This window comes from Lissotriton vulgaris, chromosome 2_2, assembly GCF_964263255.1.
Source record: "Lissotriton vulgaris chromosome 2_2, aLisVul1.2, whole genome shotgun sequence".
Classification (NCBI taxonomy): Eukaryota; Metazoa; Chordata; class Amphibia; order Caudata; family Salamandridae; genus Lissotriton; species Lissotriton vulgaris.
Genome location: NC_141688.1, coordinates 138615349 through 138628132, shown reverse-complemented (window position 1 = coordinate 138628132; position 12784 = coordinate 138615349).

Sequence of the window (12784 nt, the reverse complement as noted above, 5' to 3'; positions counted from 1 at the left end):
TGCTAAAGTATTCAATCAAAAGTTAACTACTAGTTACGTGGATTATGGCTACTACAAGATCTAGTACAGAAGGACACAGCAGCGTAAGCTTTCGTCACGTGTAGGAGAATGTTGTTGTTGATGAATCCACTCAATGGCGGACATGAAATTCTAAATTGATTTGCAAATACTCATGGGTGTGTGTCAAGCAGAATAAGAATATATCCTCGGGTTCCTTGACCTGCCTTGAAATTGATTTTCTGTTGCTTTTGACCTTATCCTCCCCTGCAAGCGTGTGGAATTGTTAGTGCCATTTAGTCATACTTCAATGAAAACCACACAGCCCGGGGGAAGAGGGTTAGGGTTTTAAAAATGGATGGGAATGGGGGTTTTTGAGAACTTTTTTTGGAGAGAGACAAAAAAAACACAGCATGGACAAACAACAAATGAAGAAAAGCAAATCTTTGGATACCAACATATCCATAAATCTTTTCAGGGACATAGAGTAGGTGCATGCATGAAGCTGTTTGCTAATTGGATGGTTAGGTAAGGTTACTGAAAAGTAGTACTTATACTACAATTTACTAACTAGTACTAAACAATTAGACAGTACAGGACTGCAGTAATTATGCTATGTTACTTGCCTATCTGCCCTCAGAGAGAATAAACACTTAGTAGTACATTGCATTAGTTTTGAAAATAGCAAAGAAACTTATCAAATAGCTGTAGGGATGAATTTGAAGCAGAAAGCAAACGCACAGAGTCGCACTCATAGAAGTTCACAACAATAACATTATTTAAAAGATAAGGACAAGTGAAGTGGATACTGTACCTGTATGTTGTAGTTGTCCTGGTCAAATTGGGAAGTTGCATGCATCCAGCCATTCCTCTTATTCGTGGTACTCCTCCATTCCATTGGGAGCTCCGTCGATCAATCGTGGTGACCACTCTGTCCACTGCCTGCCTGGCGGATGCGGAATTGCTGATTGCTACGGTAAGCCTGAGTTAATGTTTTTCCCATCGCACAGGGTAAGTGACGGCCTGTAATTGTCGATGGAAAAACAGAAAGGGATATTAAAACACCCCGGAGGAAAAATATAAGGTACGGTGTGTAGAGCAAAAATAACACTTTCACTTTCAGAGGTGACAGTATTACATACATGCATCATTTCTTAAGTTCCTACTCTGAGTCTCTGTTTCCAGGATAATAATTAGCACACAGCTGGCCACAGCCATGCAGATGGTCAAGGTAGGCACCACTGAGTGAACCATCCTCCATGTAGTATACCTCTTTGACACAGACAGACAAAACAGATCTCATTTTATACAGCAAGCCACATAGCCGCAATTTTACAAGAACCGATGTCTGGACTCTGGCATAACACTACACTGGATCGACCACTCCATACCACGACTAGACAGACATGTAGTTCTGCTGTGGTTGTTGTTGACTTGTTTACCTGTTTGCCACTCATGAAATGGCCATAGTTCATCCGTAAATCGACGATGATGATCCATCCATCCCAGTGAGTGACTGTGAAGATATTATGTAACTTTGGTCATCATGACTCATCATCATCATGGTGTTGGCAATCTCAATGTTGTTCATGCAGTCACAGTCTACACACAGTGAGTCCAAGGACATTTTCCATATTAAAAAATGAAACGTAGTGGCCCCTGCAGTAGAAGTACAATTTGCATTACACAAGGTAAACAGAGTAGACTTGAGTTACATTTAGTGTGTAAAAGATTAAATATTAACAGAACACGTAGGATTCATTTCATGTACAACAAACAAACAGCATTTGCTTTCATCAAAGCCAGACAGCCAGTGTTGTCCACTGCATGCCATCTCATCATTTATTACCTGTTCCACTTTTTGTCAGCATCTTCTTCTTAATTGAAGGGCCACAGGGCAGCCTCTCATGTCAATATCAGAAGTAACAGTCAGCATAGTCGGTCATTCCAGTCCCACTTCATTTGAGGGGACTCGTATACAAAGCAACATTTTCTAAATTACCCGTATTCCGGCCATCTGCCTTGAGGGAAATGGATAGAGGGAGTCTGGAGGAGGAGGATAGAGGAGCATGACTTAGTTGTGAACTTGTGAACTTCAGGAATGCAGACAGTGGCACCTTCAATATGGAAATAAGACGAAGACAGTGCTACTGATGGATTTGTTGAGATTAGAGTTTTGCTGTGCTAAAAGTTGAAAAACAAAGAAAGACACAGAAATAAAAGTGAATAAGGACGGAAAAAAAAGTAAGTATTTCAAGCCTAGGTGTCAGGGAAGTAGAGCTCGTCCTCAAACTCTTTGAATTGAACCGGGAGTAGGTCAGCTACCAGAGAAGATCTTCGGTCACCTAAGTCGGTGTCCTCTTGTTCCTGCTTTGATTCAGGTATTTTGTAATCTGGTGGTATGAAGTGCTGATTCATCTTGATCATTGTTAACCTCTCCACATTTTTGGGCAAGAGGCAGGTCCTTTTTGAAGTTACAATGGCACCAGCAGCACATGAAACACGTTCAGAAGACACGCTTGCGAGTGGCAAGACAAATAATTTATAGCCAGCTTGGTGATCAGTGGCCATTAAGGCCTTTTCCAATACCAATACACCAATGGATTCTGATCAAAGAAGACCTCTGTTGGGTAATCCAGATAGGCCTGCACCATCCACTCAAGGTCCTCCAGGGGTGCTCCACTTTGCCTACCATCTGTTGCCTTTGCATCAACGCTGGAACGAGCAAACCCTTGATGAGTTATCCAATCCGCTTCCGACAATATTATGGCTGGGCCTGGTGCTGGTGATGATACGGTTGCTGTTGTCGTTAACGGCTCTGAGGGAAAGTGACTGCCTTCGGCCACAGAAGTGGACCTTGACGCTGGATGGCCTGCTGCTTCAGTAGGACTTGTGGTGGTTCCTTCAATTTCCTGTGGCTCTTTTTCTAACCGAGTGGCTGACAGAGCTAGCCAATGTTTGTACTTGGAAACATCTGCTTCAGAAAAAGGAATTGTTTTGCTGGCCAGTGCCTTTTTGTACCGTGGATCCAGAATAGTGGCACAAATGTAATGTTGTTCTGAATGTATTGCTTTAAGCCTTGCTTTGTCAACTAGGCAGCTTAATAAGCTTTCCGCCAACCGATATGCGTCTTGTTTTTCAGCATCAACTCAGAAAGTTGAAGACACCGCCTTCAGTTGGTGCTCTAGCATGCACAACATGGGATAGCTTTGCCCAAAGTACTGTCCTCCCTGCTGACTTCACGGGTGAAGACCTCAAAAGGACGAAGCATGTCTGTCAGGCTTTTAACTAGGTCCCATTTCTCCATCTCTAGCCTCATGTCTTTCATAGAAGCAACCCATGCTTGAAAGACATACTCATTGATTACCAAGTACGTCTCAAACAGATGCTCAAGTATGTAGAAGGTTGAGTTCCAACGTGTTGCCACCTCCTGGATGAATCCTCTGACTGGCACTCTAAGGTCACATTGAATGATCCTCAGCTGCTTCCGGGCCTTAAAAGAATGGTTGAAATGTGTGGATTCTTCGGCAGGTGGTCATTAACTTGCTGACTGTGTTTTCTTTTTTCAAGAAATCTTCAACAATAATGTTAATGCAGTGCGCCAAACACGGCACTCTGAAATAGCCACCATCAGCCATGGCGTTAACTATATTACTGCCATTATTTGTGGAAACATAACCAATCATGCGCTTTCTTGGATGCAGCCATTCAAAGACCTTTCTGTTAAACTCCTCCAAAATGTTTACTACAGTATGAGATTTCTCCATGGCAAACATGGCTACTGTTGCATGTTTCCGAGAGGCTTGAGAAATTGTGACACTGTCAACACCTGTAGCTATCTTCTCTCTACCCCCCGCAAAAGAGACCCAGTGTGCAGTGATACACAAGTAATCAACGGCTTGGCAACTGGTCCACATGTCTGTTTTCAGGTGGATAGTATGAACAGCACTCTTCTGCAAAGCTGCCCCAATCACGTCCAGCATATCTTGATGTAGTGCTGAAACCGCAACTCTGGCAAAATAGGACCGGCTAGGAACATTCCATTTAGGGCAAACTGTTGCCACAAATTCTAGGAAAAACCCACCCCTTCCACGAAAGAAAAAGAGAGAAGGTCCAGCGCTAACATTTTAGCCAGCATTGCATTATACAGACTTGCTGTTGGGTGGTTGCGTTCAAATGGTGCCTCTGACAAAAACATGCTTTTAATGGTGGTCTGGACTGTTTTCATATGTGATGATGATCCAGACTTCTTCAACCCAGTTAGACTCATTGATGTACTTTTTCGCATTGGTGTCTCTACCAGACTCTTACTGTGCCTCCTAGATGTTGCTTGGGTAGAGGGTGTGGGCGCTACCACTGCAGTGCTACTGCCAGGGGTACTGTGTGTACCAGTCTCTCGCTTGTTCAGCTGCCCCCTGCATGATCAGCTCCTCGTCATCACCAGATGCAATATCAATGGCTACATTTGGATTTGTACTTTTGGCTTTCCGGATGTTACTTAGGTGCGCCTCCCACTGGATGCTGTGGTGTTTTTGGAGATAACCTCTCTGGCCTCCGGTACCATAGTTGGTACCAACCTTACCCCGACTAACTACTTGTTTATAAATCGAACAAATAACGTGGTTTTCCGCCTTTTTTGCTAATATTAAGAAGTCCCAAACTGGGGAGCTGAGATTTCTGGTGGTGGTGGTGGAGGTGCCACTTTCAATGCCGGATGAAGTGGAGGATGGGCGTGGCGGAATTTGTCTCTGTTGTGCACTTACAGCACCACTACTTGAGGTAATGGAGGTCGAGCTGGATGGAGGTCACTGCTGGCCCTTCTGAAGAGAAAATATGGAAGCTGTAGGTCGTGTTGGTGTAGTAATTACTTGTGTTGGTGGTGGTGGTACCAGTGCCACGCCGCCCACATCCCGCTCAGCATTTCAGGATAGGGTAAAAATGTCTGTCTGCTGAATGCCCACTGGGGCTGGAGTGACGTCTGTGATGACTGGGTCGTCATCGTCATCGTTAGGCTCCTCATCAGAAGCAGAATACACCACTTCTACTTCTTCTTCGTCATCACCCATAACTGAAAACCTTGCGGGAACCTTCCTTTTACCTAGCTTTGTCGGCTCATGGCATGCCACCCTCTCAGACTGAATTGGTGGGTGCCAATCAAGATCTAGATCATCAGAAGGAAGGGGGCTTGAAGAAGAAGTTGTACTAGTAACCCTCATTTTCCTTGCTGGGGATCTGGAAGACAATGGATCATCAGGAGTGGCTTGCTCGGCTGATACCTCCTCATGAATCTCGATTTCCTCATGTGCTGCTACTTCTGAAGGAACAAGCATTGTGGGCAGTTGTGGCTCTCCTTGTGCCTCTCCTTGCGCCTCTCCTTGTGCCTCTCCTTGCGCCTCTCCTTGTGCCTCTACTTGCGCCTGCACTTGCACCTCTCCTTGCGCCTCTCCTTGCGCCTCTCCTTGTGCCTCTCCTGGTGCCTCTCCTTGCGCCTCTCCTTGTTGCACCTGTGGTTGTCGTTGCGGCTGTGGTAAGATGAGTTGCACCCTGCATTGATTGGATGCTACTTTGCGATGAGTCATCGCCAACATCACTGGTCGATGGTGAAAGAGCAATTAAAGTGGCTGCCTCTGCAGCACTCATGGGCTTGGGTCTAACTTGGTGTGGTGGCACTGAGACCAAAAAAGCGGACACCACTGCTGCAGGCGTAGTTTTTTTTTCCCCAAAAAGTGTCGGTCGGCACACCAGTCTCCTTGGTAAGTGGCGCCACTTCCTACTTCTGCTCCTTCTTACTGGCAGTGGCACTGGCAACTTTCTTGCTTGAGGAGCTACGGCCACTTTTCTTTGGGCCCATCTTCTTCAGATGTCCGAACAGCAGGACGCAGTTGCACGATTTGCAGAGTTGTCTGTGGCCACAAGTAACGTCACGTTACGTTGTGCACACACCGTAGCAGGATTTCTTCCTGGCACTACAACAAGTGATGATGAGGAGGATGATTCCTGGTTCTCAGTCTTTTTGCACCTAAAAGCAAAGAAGCCAGAGGAACATCAGTTAAATAAATGTTGCATATGTCGTGCTTCAATTAATACTATTGCAACTAGGCATTAAATATTATTAACACAACACACCCAAAAACGTAAAGACCCAAAATAAAAATTGCAATTCTAATAAAAAATGGATGTTTAAATTAATAGAAGAGAGACCACACAAAGAGAGTTGCTTCATGCACCCATTCATCATAAAACCCTAGGCCTACTGGCCCGCAACCACAATCTTGCCGGCCAATGGCAAAAACCGCTTGGCCTCAATATGCCCCGCCCACCCACATGGCCAGGCCCTGGACCAGGCCCCAACAACAACCATAAAATTGAAATACACACAGAAATTACCCCAATGCAATGCCATCCATGCCCTAAATGATGTTTAAAACAAGGGACCCCACTGAAAGACTTTGTCCATGCAACACTGAGTACCCCTGGGCATAATGGATGAAAGCAAGGCAGACTAGGTGCAGGCCTAAGGCACAAAGCATACTGCCTGGCTTCAAAAACGCCCCTAGACCCACACCCACATGGCCAGGCCCTGGACCAGCCCTCAAAATGGCCCCCACCCACATGGCCAGGCTCTGGACCAGGCCCCAACAACACCCAAAAAATCAAAATACACACAAACAAAAATCACCCCAATCCAATGCCATTCATGCGCTAAATGATGTATAAATTCATGAGACCCCACATAAAGACTTGGTCCATGCACCACTGACTACCCCTGGGCATAATGGATAAACGCAGGGCAGACTGGGGGCAGCACTATGGCACAGAGCACACTGCCTGGCTTCAATATGGCCCCTAGACCCACACCCACATGGACAGGCCCTGGACCAGGCCTCAAAACGGCCCGCACCCACATGGCCAGGCTCTGGACCAGGCCCCAACAACACCCAAGAGATCGAAATACACACAAAAATCACCACAATCTAATGGCATCCATGCCCTAAATGATGTTTAAATTCAAGCGACCCCATAGAAACACTTGGTCCATGCACCACTGACTACCCCTGGGCATAATGGATAAAAGCAAGGCAGACGGGGTGCAGGCCTATGGCACAAAGCACACTGCTTGGCTTCAAAATGGCCCCTAGACCCCCACCCACATGGCCAGGCCCTGGACCAGGCATCAAAATGGCCCCCACGCATATGGCCAGGCCCTGGACCAGGCCCCAAAATGGCCCCCAGCCACATGGCTAGGCCCTGGACCAGGCCCCAACAACAAATCGAAATCGAAATTCACACAAAAATCACCCCAATCCAATGCCATCCATGCCCTAAATGATGTTTAACCCCTTCACTGCCGGGCTACTTTCCCCACGGCGCAGGGGGGAGGGGGGCCGCGCACGGCGCCACAGTGCTGATGACGAGCCCAGGCTCGTCCTGCAGCACGGTGCTCGTGTGCTGGTAACGAGCCTGGGCTCGTCATGAACCCGCCCGCACAATGGAACGCTCAGCACAGCAGGGGAATTATCCCTGCGTGTGAGCGTTCCACGGCTCATGGCGAGCCCAGGCTCGTCACCAGCACACGAGCACTGTGCTGCATGACGAGCCTGGGCTCGTCATCAGCACAGAAGGGGTTAAATTCAAGAGACCCCACAGAAACACTTGGTCCATGCACCACTGTCTACCCCTGGGCATAATGGATGGAAGCAAGGCAGACTGGGTGCAGGCCTATGGTACAAAGCACACTTGCCTGGCTTCAACATGGCCCCTGCACCCCCACCCACATGGCCAGGCTCTGGACCAGGCATCAAAATGGCTCCCACCCACATGGCCAGGCCTTTATCCAGGCCCCAACAACACCCAAAAAAATCAAAATACACACAAAAATCAACCCAATTCAATGCCATCCATGCCCTAAATGTAGTTTACATTCAAGAGACCCCACAGAAAGACGTGGTCCATGCACCACTGACTACCCCTGGGTCTACTGGCTAGTGTGGCTTTAACATGCTCCCCGAAATTAAAAAAAAAAACTTCCACATGTAACAGTGAGCCATTCAATTCCATGCCATCTATGCTGTAAATGATATTTAAGTTCAACAAAACTCACAGAAAGAGTTGTAACATGCACCCATGACTAGCCCTGGGCCTACTGGATATTGTGGCTACCCACAATATATTTTTTTTAAAGTTGTGAAAAACTGTATAAATTGTAGTTGCAGCAACTGCAATGCCCCAAACAAACAACACCAACTTACTTGTAAAATCTCAAATCCAAAAGTGATCCAAACAAAAAGTCCTCAAATACAAATATCCAGCAGCAGCCACAAAGAGTAATCCTTCCAGCTCCAGATCCAAATTAAAAGTGACCAGGACATGGACAAAGCACTGGGAGGAGGGTTGTGACAGGAACAGGACGTGGGGAGACTCTGGGGCACATCCTTCCTCCAACCCCCTCAAAAATGGACTCCTTGAACAAAAAAGTGCAGCCAAATGTTAATCTGAGGAGTTATTCTGATCCAAATTATCATTTTCAGAAGGTTTATGCTGCCAGCTATAGATTTGTTGTGCAGAATTGCAATTTTTGCGACTTCGGGAAAGCGAGCTGTTCAAATCTCCTGCCAGATGTCAGCTGCGCGTCGCATCTACGTATTCGCAATTGTTTACTCTTGCGATGCGTTATCGTGGGCCCCTATGACGGATTTTCGTTCTCAAAATCGCGCAGTGCAAGATGGCGGGACTCCATGACGTACTCGCGGTCGAAAAGTCTTGCGCGATCACGCAGCCAGATCCAAAATAGCACAGCACGCGCAAACCGGGAGGAAAGCAACTCGGCGAACTCAGAATCACGGTAAGTCAACGCCGCGCGCAAGATTGTATTTTTGAAGCGCGACCAAGCAAAACATTTTCTGCCCATGCTTACCTGGCTCCAAGCTAACTGCAGAAACAAGGTGTGTTCGTTCAGCCCTTTGTGTTAAGGTAGCGCACAGGCTATCCAGTTGTAAGTGGGGCTGTGCTCAGCTTCACCCCCATATTCTGACAGCGGATGGCACCTTCAGGCACACCTAACCGTCTTTTGTGGCACTGTCTTGGAGAAATTCATTAAGTCTAACTGTCAGTTACATCCAGTCATGTGACCTAAGGCAGGCTATAAGCACAAAAGGACTAAGGGCACAAAAATGTCAACTTCTGAAAGTGGCTTTCTTAAAATTGTTATAAAAATCCTGACCTTACGATCAAAGAGCGCTTTTTCCCACAATTCCAAAAACACTAGACATGACATAGCTACCAGCTACTGACTTGAAAGTACAGTTTACAAAATGTAAGAAGTAATCCCCCTACATTATCCTACAGGAGGCCTGAAAGAAGTAAAGAAACACATTTTTTTTTTTTTGCTATCAGGACATGTCAAACTTAAACGTACATGTCCAACCTCCTACTTACTACAGCACCCTGCCCTATGGGCTACCTAGGGCTTACCTCAGGGGTACCGTATCTGTAATAAAAAGGTAAGTTTAAGGTTTGGTAAGGGGGTTTTAATTAACCCTGGGCATACTTCGAACTACGCCAGCTACGCGTAGCTATGTGAACTGCGTAGTGCGATAGGGAAAATGCTGTTCGCACTGATTGCACAGTGCCGGATGCTTGTCCGGACTGTGGAATCATTGCAAACGGCATCTTGCACAGTGTAATCAGTCGTTTTCTGCTGCTCGAGTAGATTTGTACTTGAACGGCTGCTTTCTTAATGCGGACTGGTAGTTTCTTATCGCGAGCGGTCTCGAGCATATGCGACCACTCACAATGAGAAACCTGACCTTCTCACATTGAGAATCTCGCGGGGAGGTTTATTTTCCACGCTCGGGATCGGCAACTTGATGTTGCTGATCGCAAACGAGGAAAAAGTCTCGCCGGGATGGTGATTTTGCGCGCTCGTGGTCGCCAACTTGACGTTGAGGACCTCGAGCGAGCAAAGAATGCATGCTATGCTATGCGTTTTTGCACTGTGCTACATGCAATTCGCTTAGTGCATAGTTGCGCAAACTATGCACACTCCGCAAGCGTAGCGTAGCGTAGTGTTCCACCCAGGGTTTTAATGCCAAGCCAACATGGCAGTTTAAAACGGCATTCTTGCTGCAATCACATACCTGGAATATGTTTTAAGGTGCCACCTAAATGGGTGGCACAATATGTGCTGCAGTCCCACTGGTAGCATTTAAATTACAGGCCCTGGGTGTATGTTACCCACATTTTAGGGGAGTGAGCACAAGCATGTTAGCACTTGTTAGCAGTGGTTATAGGAACAGAGTCCTAAGGCCAGCAAAAAAAGTTCAGCAAAATGGAGGAGAGGCAAAATGTTTTGAAGACCACCCAAGGCTGACAGATCTAACTCATTTGCTGTATTAAATAACTAAAATATATCAAAATGTTCAACTTTAGTGATGTATAAATACTAGCCTGTCCAGTGCACTTTCTACCTTCATAGGTCTAAGGGTGATAGCACCTTATGGCAAAGGAATTTTAGCCAGGGATGTACAAGACCAAAATGAATCTAAAAATAATTGCCTATTGATTAGTCACCCTTAAGGTGATAGAAACCTTAATGGATTATTCAAATGGCAAATAAATCACACTTTCAATGAGGCCCTTGTAATGTCAACTTTCTGAATGTAACTTAATTCCAGGGCATGCATTTGTCCTCTTATGTCTCTAACTCTTTTGTCCCTCAGAATTCTTGCAATGACCCTCCATTAGATGTCAGAAATCAGATGAACAAAATCCCTATAATGGCTCACTGGAGGTCCTGTTGTATTTAATAAAGTTTAGGGGCCTGATTTAGATCTTAGCGGACAGGCTAGTCCATTAAAATGGTGATGGATATCCTGTCTACCGAAATATAAATGTCATAATATTCAATGCGATTTATATTCCTGCAGACGGGATAGCCGTCACTGTCGTGATGGAGTAACCCATCCACCAAGAATTTAAATCAAGCCCTAAGTTTAATATGTGTTGACAGACACATATTTTAACCTATTGCGAGGTCTTTGCTATAAGGATTTTGAACAATAGCAAGTGACCACATATATCATATTATCATTGTTGCAATTCCTAAAGAATTTCTCCACCTGTTTGATGCTGTGTATTGTGATTTCCTTAGTGTCAAATGTTAATTGGAGCTCAGAACAATCCCACATCTTTAGTGTCTTGCCACCTCAGGGGAGGCCTAGAGAGTTGTTTTTATGTCTTTTTAGTAATTTCAACACTCACCAATGAATGTCTTAAATCTAAAGCAGTCCATGACCTACTCATGGCAGGTGGTATGGGATAGCAATCTCCATCCATCTGCAATAACAATACTCAACAATTCAAGGCCCAGTAAGTGCTTTTTTCAGAAAAGGTAAATTAGGTAAATTACACTTACAACACACACAAAAATATACTACTAAATATAAATACTAAGCATTACGTTATACTATGTGCATCATGTAGGTGAAAATATCTTCTGTGACGTTCTGAAAACACATTTGACCTCTAGTGGATTATGAGTCTAAAATCACACTACCTACGTCAGACAGAACATCATAGTATAAAGGGATGCAAGTTTAAACAGAGTATACTTATTGGCTTTGTCATGGGGTCAAATTCATCAATAAATAAGGCACGTCTATTGGCTTTGTTAAGGGGTCCTACATTATAGGAACAGTAATTCCATGCTAAAAATCACCAGCAGATCAATAGTACAGTGCCAATAAAGCTGCTGGACCTTTCCTTTAATTTGCTTTTTTTGCTGGGAGATGAGGAATACAGACAAAATTGAATCAGGTTCTGGTGATGGGGTCCCCAAGGTTAAATACGTCTCTAAGGAGAGGGGCCCCACGCAAGCGCCTCTTCCCCATATTAAGTTAATTGACATAACACCGACACCCAGGGGCGTGACCCAACCCAGGGGATTTGAAAGGGCTCATGGTGGAGACCCATGCACTCTGTTTTTCCCCATAGGCAGGCTTGAATCTGCAGACACATTGGCGGTCTTTACTCTGGCCCCATTTGGCCAATTTCTTTAATCTTGGGCTTATTATATTTCCAGTGTCTTGCAGAGCAATTGGATGGCAGTGGCGTCCAAATCTTTCCTCAACTGGTCCTTAGGGAGTGTGATGAGGCCAGTATCTCTGGCTCTGGAGTGACCCATCTAGTTCTGAAGGTCAGCTGCAGGCAAAGTCCTTAGTCAATCAGCATTAGGTGACGTATCCTTCCACACATGAAAGAGACAAAGCTGGGTAAATTCTGTGTACAATCACGTCTCCCAGTATCTCTGACCATATACTTCCAAACGGTGCTTTAAGGATAAGAAGCAGCCACTCTACACTTCCATAGATGAAGAAAAAAAGCCTTCCAATTTGATTAAAAAATATCCTGAGCACAGTTCAATATCCAAAATTCAAATGACCACCAAAAGTCGATGTAATTATTTCCACTTTATTTTCGGCCTTCATATGTATCCAAAAGAAATGAGTGAGTGTTTTATTTGGCTTTGGCAGTTCGGGCTGGACTGTTCCCATGAGGCACAGGGTCAGACTGATTTGCATATGGCCATGTCTGAACTGGGGTGGCGGAGTGAGCTAAAGAATGGTGATGGATTAAACCCAGATCTGTTGACTGGGTGTGAGTGTTTGATTTGCTCAAATGCTCCGTCCATCATCCCCTTTTGTATCGCTTTGTTCGCCCTAAGTTGGCATGGTATGCTCAGACGTGAGACACTTGCTCACATTGCCACTGGATTCAAGCTAACCTGGCT